We start from the raw sequence: 12027 nt of genomic DNA, 5'->3' as shown, positions 1-12027 counted from the left end.
TCTTCGTGTGGATTACCATGAGTGCTATCCTACTTTGGATAGATTAGCGACGAATCACGTGAACAATGTCGGTGAACATTGGCTGGTGAATAGTGTTATATGAATAGTATCAGTGAATAGTGCTATAAACAGTGTTCGTGAGCGTAGTCAGAGATATTTGGAGGAGTCTCCAAACGTTGGTATGAACTAAATCCTTGTATGGATTTTTTTTTTTATACAGTTTTATTTTATGTTTTAGTTTATGCATGAAACCATTATAATCTGTACTAGGATCTTGGCTTGTGTAATTGATTGATTCCTTTTAAATATTACGTTTTTTCGCTGCGCAAATCTGATCAGTTACTAACAACCTTGCCTTAAACCTTTGAATGGAGCCATCTGGATTGGTTTTGATCTTGAACACCCACTTACAACCCACTAGATGCATATCAAAAGTGACAAGAACCAGTTCCTAGGTGTGGTTGGATTGTAATGCATCGAATTCAGCCTGAATGGTTGCCTTCCATGAAGGATGAGAAAGAGCCTCAGACACAGTAACTAGTTTTTTAGTATTAAGAGATGAGGTTGACACAAGAGGCAGTTTGAAGATTCTTGGTTTTTGACCTGGTTTGCATAGGATGAGTGTTTTAAGGACTTGACTTGCATAGGATGGGTGTTTAATACTGGTGGAAGAGGATCAACTATGGGTCGACTTACTGTCAGTGGAATAGTGTCATATGACTCAGTAAATGAAAGAGTTATAGGAGAAAAAATAGATTTTGAATTTTGACTTGAACCTGTAGGAAGAGACTTATTAGTAGACATTGATATGGAAGAATGTGAGGGCTAACTTATGGATTCAGAAGAAGCTGATGCAGAGGACAGATGTCGAAAGGCAGTGACTAATCTCACTTGTCAAAGTTGTTTGCAGACATCCTAGTGTAATGCATGGGTGCTTGCTAGAGGTAAGTTCACTGGACAGGCCCACTAGAGGATTCCATATGGATGGTAACCCCAGTGTCTATGGAATAAACCCTCTAATGAATGGTGGTGCATGTGATCCTTAGACTTGAGATTACCGAAGTGTCTTGTGCGCCAATTGGTGTAGTTTGACACTAGCCCAACATAGTTCTATTCAGAGCTATCAATACGGTAATGATTGGCTACATTGAGAAGTATATCGAGACTATGGTGGATCGACAAAGGATTCATCACTCTTGGGTATGGAAGAAGTTATCTCACTGGGTAATTCAGTAAATGACAATGACACTAAATCTATGGCCACAATGGGATTGAGTTGATGCTCAATCCAATTTAATATTCCTGTTATTGATCCAGTAACTGAATACAAACATGTCAAGGATATCAGAGGTTGACACTATTTTTGTACCTCAGTCTTGATGAGATAACAGTTGATGAAAGGATTTGATTGAACGGTAACCATATCGTTGATAGGCTGCAGTTTCGTTGAATCTGAATCTATTGGGTGGCCTTGATGCCTTGCTAGGGGCCAATCTTGGTCTGTGTGTAGTGAGATGATTAATTGGTGTTAATCGCGATACTACACACTGTCGATATGATGAGGAGCCTATGGGTCACACACTTAGAAGATAATTTAAGAATCAATTTGTGAGAAGGGTATTTTCGTCTTTTAGGACGAAAGGATATTTTGGTAATTTCACAGTGTAATTAAATTTGCTAAGGTTGTTGCCTGTATTTAATTTTAATATTAAAATTAAATTAGTGAGATTATATTTAAATATATCTCTATTTATATTTAAATGAATTATTATTATTAATTAAATATTATTATATTATTATATATTAATTTATTTTAATTATAATAATAATTAATTAATTAAAATACCATAAATGGTGTGTTTGGTTGCAAGGGTAAACTAGGGTTGGAACCCATGGCTATTCGTAAGTGGAATAGGGTTTTAATTGTTGCACTATTGACAGGCTATTCGCAAGTGTATGAAATCGCGCAAGTAATAAAGCTCGAGTAAACGAGTGTCGAATCCGAAGAGAACTAACTACCAAGTACCAAACTAGTCTATTTTGTTGCTATTTTATGAAACATAATTTTATGAATGAATTTAATGAAAAAGATAACAAACTAAAAATTAAACAAAGGCAGAATTTTATTAATACTATGGTAAACAAATCAATATGACTAAACCTAGGGCACAGATTTCACACCAATTTAATCCTATGCATTAACAATTATTGCTAACCTAATTAAGCTTATTCTAAAGGCCAAATTCCCTGATAGTCCACTAACTTTTTCTCAAACAATCAGCGAATTAACCCTTAAGCAACAACCCAAAATATCTCTAAGTTGGATTTAGGAGTTAAGAGATCATTACGTTCTATAGAATTTACCAGAGCCTCATAGATCGCGGTAACCTATCTCTAGCATTCGCTCAATCTATGGTTTTATTACCTTAGACAAATCAAGTTTCATCTCTAGATCTCAACCCAACCCATGATATCATTCAACTCTCGGATCCTTAAGAATTGAAAGCATTACACACAATAATAAAACTTAGAATTAATGCTCAATAAGAATTAACAACAAATAAAGTCAACACATATTCATAAATTGGGCTACATCTTTAGCCCTATAAAAGGGATTTAGTTCATAATTGCAGTAATAAAAACAATCATTGTATTCAATAACATGAGCTCAAGAAAGAAAAATAGAAAAACTTCTCTAATTTTGTGAACGAGAATTGCAAGAATTCCGATCTCCAAAATAGTAGCCGTCCTTTCTCCTTCTCTCCTCTCAAAAACTACTTAAAGACCCTTATTTATAGTGCTAGGGTTTGGATGTTACTTAGGAAAGAATTAAATGCCTTAACCCATTCAGATTCTGTAACGCCCCACTTGAGATACGTAGCCATTGGTTATGGCTTAAAAGGTTACTGAATTGCTCCTAAATGAGTTTGTATATTGTTCATATTGTTTGGTTGGCCCTTGATTGAGTTTATGTTTTGGGTTTGGTTGAGTGTTTACCCTGGAATTGATCAAGACTTGGCGGATTTTGGAGTTGCAACTTTCGCCGGTGCAAGGAAGAAGCTTCACCGCGGCGACATCAGCTCTAAATTTGCAATGTCGATTCTGTAATTCTTCATCGGGGCAACAGAGAATCCTTCGCCGCGGCGAAGGGCCAGCTGAGTTTTGTTTTAGTTTTCTAGAGAATTCTTTCCTAAGGGCAAAATGACCATTTTACCCCTAATTAGCAGGAAAGTGAGGAGTAAAATGCAAGGAAATTTCATGAAGAATAGTGTAAAATGGGGGTGAGTTTGTAAAGAATTAAAGGATAAAGGTAGAATTTCAAGAAAGAGTAAGGGCAAAATGGAAAAAGTGTATATTAATGACTAATAAGGGTTTAGTTCTCAGAACCCCTTTATTTCACCCTTTCCACTGCCTCTTCATCCCTCATTTTCTCTCAATTCCTCACTCAATCTTCCAAGGGTTTTTGAGAGTTTTGAGTTGGAATTTGACAAAGAATTGTCCTAAGCAAGAAGAGGTAAGAATCCCTACTCTAGATATGAGTTTTATTTATGTAGTTAAGTTCTTACTAAGTTATGCTTAGGAAATAAGGGAAAGCTAAGGTCCAACAAGAGTAGAGGTTTTAGTGAAGACTACTCAAGTATGAGGTAAGTAAATCCAACTCAAGCTAAAGTTTAAGAAATTCTTGAGTAGAGATTTATTTATCATGTATATATGATGCTTGTTGAGAAATTGAGTTGAGATATATGTCTACTTGTTGAGAGATTGAGTTGCGAGATGATTCATGTTATGTTTGTTGGATATTTCCTTTATGGGAAGTGTGATGTGTGATGAGTTTGAGATGAAGTTGGAGGAGATTGAGTAGATATTTTGGGGTGTTCTTCTATGATAGGAACCATGTCCATAGAAGGGAGTTTCCTCCCATTTTGGTGGTTAAAGAGAAGTAGAGTTGTAGTTAGAGAAGAGTTTTTGTATGCACATGAGTTGTTTGATGAAATGCTCAGAGAAGTATGAGTATGAATAGTGAACCTTAATTCTTGCTACATTGCATATTGGCATTTCATAAGTGCATTAATGAGCATAAACCATCCAGATGCATTAGTTGTGCATTTGAGAAGTAGCTTGAAATGAGGCATGTTTCCTACAACATGCAATATGTAGCAAGTATACTAATCGCTCAATTAATAAAGTATAGTGAGTATCGTTCCCACGAGGACTGCTAGCTAAGCACTAAGTATCCTACTGTTCTCAAGTTGGAGCAATCGATTTCTTTGTATTAACATGAGTGAATTAAAAAAAAACTAAATCTAATTACTGACTTAAAACTTTAACTATGAATGCGAGATGAAAAATACGGATAAATTCAATTCAATTAAAACGGGTAAGGTTTTGACTCATCCGGACTTTATGGGTTAACCTAAAAATTAAGCTAATTCATATTCATATGCATTGGTTGTAAATCGCCTCACTAAGGTGTTAAACATACCTTCTCAGGCTATGTTTTCCATTCTTCCTATTAACCTTCCGCACCCAACAATTTGACAGTTAACAATTCCAAACTCATTAGCATAAAATCCCAATGATTTCTTGATTCTTGAATCTATCCTAGCATCCATACTACAATGGTGATTACCCAAGAAGCCTAACATGATTCATTTCTCAATCTCATCATGTTCATCACATAAAGCATTAAAACTCAGAGCAACACACCAATCAAAGCATAATCATATGAAATAAAACAATCAATCACTTAACCCATTAAAATTCGAATTACAATCAAAACCCTAACCCAAAATGGGTTAGTTCATAGCTAAATCAACACTACAAATAAGAAAAATGATAATATTCAAGTTCAACATAATGAAAAGTAAGAGAAAGGACAAGAAATCTCCCCAAATGATGAATCCCTTGGTTCAAAATCGAATCTTCACCCTTCTAATCTCTAAATCGCTTGAAACTTAATCAAAGAAAATGAAAAAGCTGCTAAACCTACTTCCTAGATGACCCTGGACAAAAAGGCTAAGTCTTTCTTTTATACCTCACCCAAAATCCTAAGAAAAGCATGCACAAAGTAAAACTGTGCGTTTCACAAAAATGGAATTTACGACCGTTGCTGCGGCGAAGAAGAAATTTCGCCGCGACGAAGAACTAAACAGATCTGGTGCTTGACTGGCTCACTTCACCACGGCGAAGTACAAATCTTTGCTATGGCGAAGCTTCTTGAAAAGTTCTGAAATTATAGAACTACCACTATGCTTGCATCTTCGCTTGATTCTTCGATCCTCGGTGCTCTCCCTTGGGAACAAGCTTCATAGTGCTTTATCCTGCTTCAGAACTCTCCCAACTTCTGAGATCCGCTTACTTCTGAGTCCAGAATTTCCAATTTTGTCCTTATTTGCTCAAAATGTCCATTTTATCCTGAAACACGAAATGTGAAGAATTAAGCCACAATTCAAGTCCAAATGAACTAGAAAGTATCTGAAATCTGACTAAAAAGTCTAATGAAAACTATATAATCCACGGATTATCAAATACCCCTAAAGTAAAGATATGCTCGTCCCCGAGCATACGGTACAAAACTAAAGGAAACAAAAACAACAAAAAACAAACAAAAACACAAAACACACATATCAAAACTGAAAAATGAACAAAAACCAACAAGACTCAAATTCAACACACAAATTGCCTAGAAATTACACAAGTCTCAAAAGTTGTTGAAAAATTATTATCAGGAAATATTCAACACTCCAAGAAGTTGTAAGCTATATCGACTGTCTTCGTCAATCGGTCCATCGAGTAGGTGATCCCCATTTCAATCCACATTCCAACTTCCCAGATTATTTTATGCAAAAATGTAAAGTTTATCAAATGGTGGTGGACTCCATAAGCCTAAATATCGAACCACTCTCCACTAATGGGAACTAGACAAAGATAAGAATCAAAAGGTCTTTAAAAGCTTGTATCGTTAGGCTCGGGTAGTGGGTTCCAAGAAAAAGGATAGGAATAACAAAGTAAGAAAACTCGGTTTTCCTAATGCAAAACTAACATCAAATCGAACTCCACTTCTTCTCAACCACCAATTGAAATGTCCACCAATTCACAACCCTCAACCGTGTATTTTTCTTATTCTGGAAACCATAAATGCGGGAGAATTTCATTTAAGGTGTACGTGGCATTGTTATACTCGAGGTCGCCAAGTACTGCTAGATAGTTTTTAAGGCGGGTTCTGGTTTCCAGCCGGTATACCCTTAAACTAGGCAGAATTGGGTTTTTTTTTTTTTTTTTTTTTTTTTTTTTTTTTTTTTTTAACATGAAACAATAACAATACCTCTTTTGTTTTTATTTCTCTTCTCCCAACCCCCAAACTATTCTTTTGGCTTATTTGTACAACTCTTTCGTTTGCATTAGGACCGAATTCTCCTAAGGGTACGATAAAGTGTTTAAGGTATAAGGATTGGACAATTTTGTTGTTTTCCAAGAAAAATAAAGCAATAAAATTCATATAGCTCAAATGGGTGACTAGGGACAATTTCATTCATGGGTCGGCTACAAAGGCTCAAATGTTTCGAAAAATGCCTACATCATCTTCTCAACCATGTCTAATCCTAGAATTTCGCCTCAAGCACTTCTCTACTAGGTTCTAGAGTCCACCAACATTATCAAACTTCACCCAACCACATAAAATGAATCTAAGCATGTCAAAATAAATGAAAATTGTGACTGAACCACTCAACAAACCTCAATCAAAATCCAGTCAATAAACATAAACTTGAAGCAATGCTTAACATTTCTCAACAATAAAATTTCAACAACCCTATTCTCATCATTGATTTATACAATTCATCATCGGCAAAAGCAATCAAACTAAAATTTTTTTTTTCAGTTTTTTTCGTTTAAGGTGTACATGGCGTTGTTATACCAGAGATTGCCAAGTACTGCTGGGCAGTTTTTAAGCGGGTTCTGGTTTCCAGCCAATATACCCTTAAACTAGGTTTTATTTCTATTTCCTACCCCCAAACTAAACATGACATTGTCCCCAATGTCCCAATATGCATAAATCAGGAATAGAAACTCAAAAAAAAAAAAAAAATAACAAAGGTACGAGAAAGCTCCCTGGTTAATCCGTGAAGTGTCGCTCAACAATGCACACCCGGTCTCGGACTTTTCATCACCCAAAATCTGTCAAAACAATTGAAACTGTGGTATCCCTTGTGTTAGCACACATTCACAAATTAACTTGAAAATATTACAACCTAATCTCGTCCTTTCAACAACTACAAATTAAAAGAAACAACTAAACAAATCCAAAACAGAAAAAAAAAAAAAAACTGAGTTTAATGTTTAAAATGAACAACAAAATCGAATAAAAACAAATAACCATAAAGAAAAACAAACACAGGTGCTCCGGCTCATTCTTCTTCTAATTCTTTTTCCTCTTCATCCTCCTCTTCTTCCTACTAGGAGCCCATCCACTCATCCGAATCCTAGTCAGCCCATTGGAAAGCTGAAGTGTCAACCTTGAGCTCGTTGAAGCTACTCTTCTGCATGTCAAACATCATCTTGGTTTGATCAACCAACCAATCCTGTCGTTTTCCCATCCATTTCATCATATCCATCATCTGCTGCATCATCTCTTTCTATGTTGCTATGGAGCTGGATGATGTGGCAAGGCCTTGTGTGGTTCTCTGGCTTTTGCCCCTGCTCTTGGTTGCGGAGCTTCCAGACAGTCAAGTTGCTTCTTATAATACTCTGAGTCTAGAACTGGGGCAGCATGAATACGGTGCTCATCATCCTGAACCTCGACTCCAACTCTAAGGCACAAGGCTGTGATGAGATGTGGGAAACTGTAACTTGTTCACCCTGGTTTGGCGGCCTGTTGAATGCTGTTCCAGATCATGTCTCCCACATCGATACTCTTCCCTGTGGCAATAGAGTAAAGCAATACTGCCTTCTCGTGAGTAACGGTGCTGTAGTACGATTCCGGCATCAATCTCGTACTAACAAAGTATTGCCACAGTCGAGCCATCGGTATCAACTGAGTTCCCTTGATGGTCTTTTTCTATTTTTTCAACACTGCCCAATCTGCATCCGGTTTTGCAATGACCGGAAGGATGATACTGTCCTCAAACCATGATCTCTTAAACTGTATGTACTCATCCTGATCAAGGTTAGTCAGGTTGAAGAACTGATTGATCACCCTTTCCGTAAATGGCACATCAGCCCCTCTCACAAAAATTGTACCTTCCTAACAATCCAGGAGATTGGCATAGAACTCCCTCACTAGCGGCTCTACAGCCGATTGTGCAGGAGCACTCATAAACATCTCCCAACGTCTCCCTCCACTCTAGTCCAAGGCCTAACTCGTGGTCAATCCACGCTCAGGAATAATACCCTTATCTCTCCTTTGGATGGCCCTCTCATACCTTTTACAGGCTTCATCACTTACAAAGCGGTTATCCACTTTCTTTCCTTTGCCCTTACCCTTGTATGGATGCTTAATTTTGGCAGGCATTGTTCACAATTAAAGTTCACTCAAAAATTATATCCCAGCAATTCAAACCTAGTTGTTCTACACAATCACTTCAATCTTGCGACAACAAAACACACTTCCAAAAATTCGTACTTTACCCCCCAAACTTCAAATTTTCAAATCTCCACAAACACTCCAATATTTCAAAACCCACACTTCTAACAATCACCCAATGCACGAACTACCCTTCCACTAACAAAATCAATGCTCAAAATCACCCAAATTCCACAACTCAATCGCAACAAAAATTTTCAGATCTACTAACTAAAACTCGAAATTGTGCAATAATAAGGTTAGGGAACCTGAGATCTTACCAAAATGAATGAGTATTCGCCACCAATTGAACCAGAAATAGCCCAGATTGAAAAGCCCCAAATTCTTGATCCAAAATTTTTCATGAAATTTTCGCAAAAATTGTTGTTGAAATGGGTTGTTTTGGTATTTAGGAATGTTATGGAGTAAGAAATTTGGTTGGAAAAGCACTAGGGAAGCAAAAGATTGAATTTTGAAAATTTTTCTCTCAAGTGAAAATGAAGAGTTGCGTGAAGAATGAAAAAGAAAAATGGGTATTTATAGAAAGGTACCGTCGCCGCGGCGAAGAACAAGATTCGCCGCGGCGACGTCTTCGTTCATGAACCCTAAGAAAACCCAGGTTTCACCGCGGTGAAAACATACAGAGGCAACTCGCCTCGGTGAAGAAAATTCTTCGCCGCGGCGACAATGCCTTAGAAAAATTTTAAAATTTTCATCCTTCTTTCTTCGCCGCCGCGAAGACAATTCCTTCACCGTGGCGAAAACTTCCTGGAGCTCCCACATTTTTTTGGTTGCTTCGCCCCGGCGAAGAACAATCTTTGCCGCGGTGAAGTCTAGAGAAAAATCATTCCCTTCTTCAGCAAAAAAATTCACCTGAAACACCCCAAAACACAAAAATTAAAAATCATACAAACTCATAATGAAATTAAACAAATTCAAACAACCAAAATGAAAAACAAAGTTAAAAACACTTGGGTTGCCTACCAAGTAGCGCTTGTTTATAGTCGAAAGCTCGACTTTCTCAATCCTTCAAGTTAGTCCAGATTATCCAAGGACATCACATCTCGTAATTTTTCCTTGTGTTGGAGCTTCTTTTGTAGATAATCTTTTTCGCACCGGGTCCTTGTTGAGAGTTTCACCACCTATTTCCATCCCTTGGTCATTACTTTGGTGGTTTGACTCCTCTCACAAACCACTTTCCGTTGTCTTGACTTTCCCTCACCCTTTTTAAGCTGAGACATCTGTTCTTTGTGAGGACGCACTCTCGAGTGAGGTTCATCCTGGTATGTTTTGCACCCTTTTGTGTTATGGTCTTCATTCTCAAACTGATTCAGCTTGACCATGCATCTCTCAATTTCCAACTTAGGACTATTCAGATGAAAGGGTTCAATTTTTGACTGATCCACCACCTCGATTTTTAAACATGACTCTTTCTTAGGTGCAACTTTCATCGATTCCAAGACATTAAATGTTACTTCTTCATTTTGCATTCTCATAATCAAGTTCCCTTCTTGAACATCGATTAAAGCTCTTCCTGTAGCCAGAAATGGTTGGCCCAAGATAAGAGGAATTTCCTTATCCTCTTTCATGTCCAACACAAAGAAATCCGTAGGAAAGATGAACTTGTCCACCTTAACCAACACATCCTCTACAATGCCCCTCGGGTGTTTTATCGATCTATCTGCAAGTTGCAAGCATATTGTTGTCGGCTTCACTTCAACAATTCCTAATTTCCTGAAAACAGAAAAAGGCATAAGGTTAATGTTGGCACCTAGATCACACAAAACTCGATCAAAGGTAATATCTCCTATAGTACAAGGAATAGTAAAACTCCCTGGATCTTTGAGCTTCGGGGGTAGCTTCTTCTGAAGAATTGCGCTGCATTCCTCCGTGAGCATCACTGTTTCCTCTTCCTCTAACTTCCTTTTATTTGACAGAATGTCCTTGAGAAATTTTGCATAACTTGGCATCTGTTGTAATGCATCTGCAAAAGGAATATTTATATGCAGTTTCATAAAAACATCAAGAAATTTAATGAACTGCTTATCTTGATTCTCTTTTCTCAGCCGCTAAGGAAAAGGAACCGGAGGAGTGTGGTGTGCCAACTCTGGTGGTATCTCGGGGAATGGCAAATTCTCTTTCCTTTTCCTTTTCTTCTCTTCCTACTTCTGTTCATCTTTCCTTGGGCTGGGTGGTTTCTCTTCAACAATGACTTCTTCATCAACTTCCTCATCAGATTCTTCATTTTTCTTTGATGGACTTTCCTCTTTCCTTGATTTTTCCACCTCTTCTAAAACTGTCCCACTTCTCAACATAATTGCATTTACTTGCTCACGTGGGTTAGTCACCGTATTGCTTGGTAAAGAACCCTGAGGTCTCTCATTTAGCTTCTTGGCCAATTGACCCATTTGTACCTCAAGATTTCGAATGGACGCCCCTTGATTCCTAAAATTTATCCTCGACTCATTCATGAAACCCGTGGTCTCTTGCATGAATTTTCCAAACATGTCTTCCAACTTTGTTACTCTTCCATCTCCCGGTTGATTATTCACCCCTGGTTGGTTGTTTGGCAATGTTCTTTGATTCCATTGACTATTTTGCTAGTTCTGATTGCCCCAAGCCAGATTTGGATGATTTCTCCACCCCAGATTGTATGTGTTAGAGTACGGGTTGTTTGGTTGTCTCTGATTTCCTGCCAAGTAATTCACTTGTTCCGTTGATGAAGATGATGAAGGAAATGTGTTCCCAACTTGACACTCGCTGCTCACATGGTTTCCTGCACAAAAATCACAAGTTAGTTGAGGTGCTTGAATAAAGTTTACCTGTATAGTTCCCAACTGTTTCTGAAGTGCAGTGAGCTAGGCTGAGATGGCTGTAAAGGCATCAACTTCACGAAGACCCAAAGATTTCTTTGGTGTTGCTCTCTCATTTGGTCTTTGATAGTTGTTGCTTGCCAAAACCTCAAGCAACTCATAAGCCTCTTCTGGTGTCTTATTTTGCAAGGCCCCTCCTAAAGCTACATCCACCATCGTTTGCACGTTACCCATCAATCCATTGTAAAATGTTTGGACTTGAAGCCAAACTGGCAAGCCGTGGTGTGGGCATTTCCTCATTAACTCCTTGTATCTCTCCCAAGCCTTATACAATGACTCGGACTCATCTTGTAGAAATGATGTGATATCATTTCTCAATTTTGCTGGAGGAAAGAACTTGGTAAGGAATTTATGTGCTAGATCATTCCAAGTTGTTATAGTTCCCGGTGGTAGTGCCATTAACCACCCCTTGGCTTTATCTCCCAATGAGAATGGGAATAACCTCAACCTAATGGCGTCATCCGACACTCCGTTCGACTTGAAGGTGTCACAAATTTCCAAGAAATTTACAATATGCTGGTTCGGATCTTCTTTCAAATCACCATTAAATCTAACCGACTGTTGGATCATCTGGATGATTGCCAGCTTAATCTT

At 37.8% G+C, this 12027-nt stretch overlaps 1 non-coding gene across 1 annotated transcript; it reads left to right on the top strand.

The window, feature by feature from the left end:
* The first annotated feature begins 11647 nt into the window (after positions 1–11647).
* Positions 11648–11754, top strand: LOC116141440. Its single transcript, XR_004129801.1, has one exon. It is a non-coding gene; the product is annotated as a small nucleolar RNA R71 (small nucleolar RNA).
* The last annotated feature ends 273 nt before the right edge of the window (positions 11755–12027 follow it).

Source organism: Pistacia vera, unplaced genomic scaffold (assembly GCF_008641045.1).
Source record: "Pistacia vera cultivar Batoury unplaced genomic scaffold, PisVer_v2 Contig399, whole genome shotgun sequence".
In the NCBI taxonomy this organism is placed as follows: Eukaryota; Viridiplantae; Streptophyta; class Magnoliopsida; order Sapindales; family Anacardiaceae; genus Pistacia; species Pistacia vera.
The sequence above is the reverse complement of the archived record's forward strand: the minus strand, read 5'-3'. Positions and strand labels throughout refer to the sequence as shown.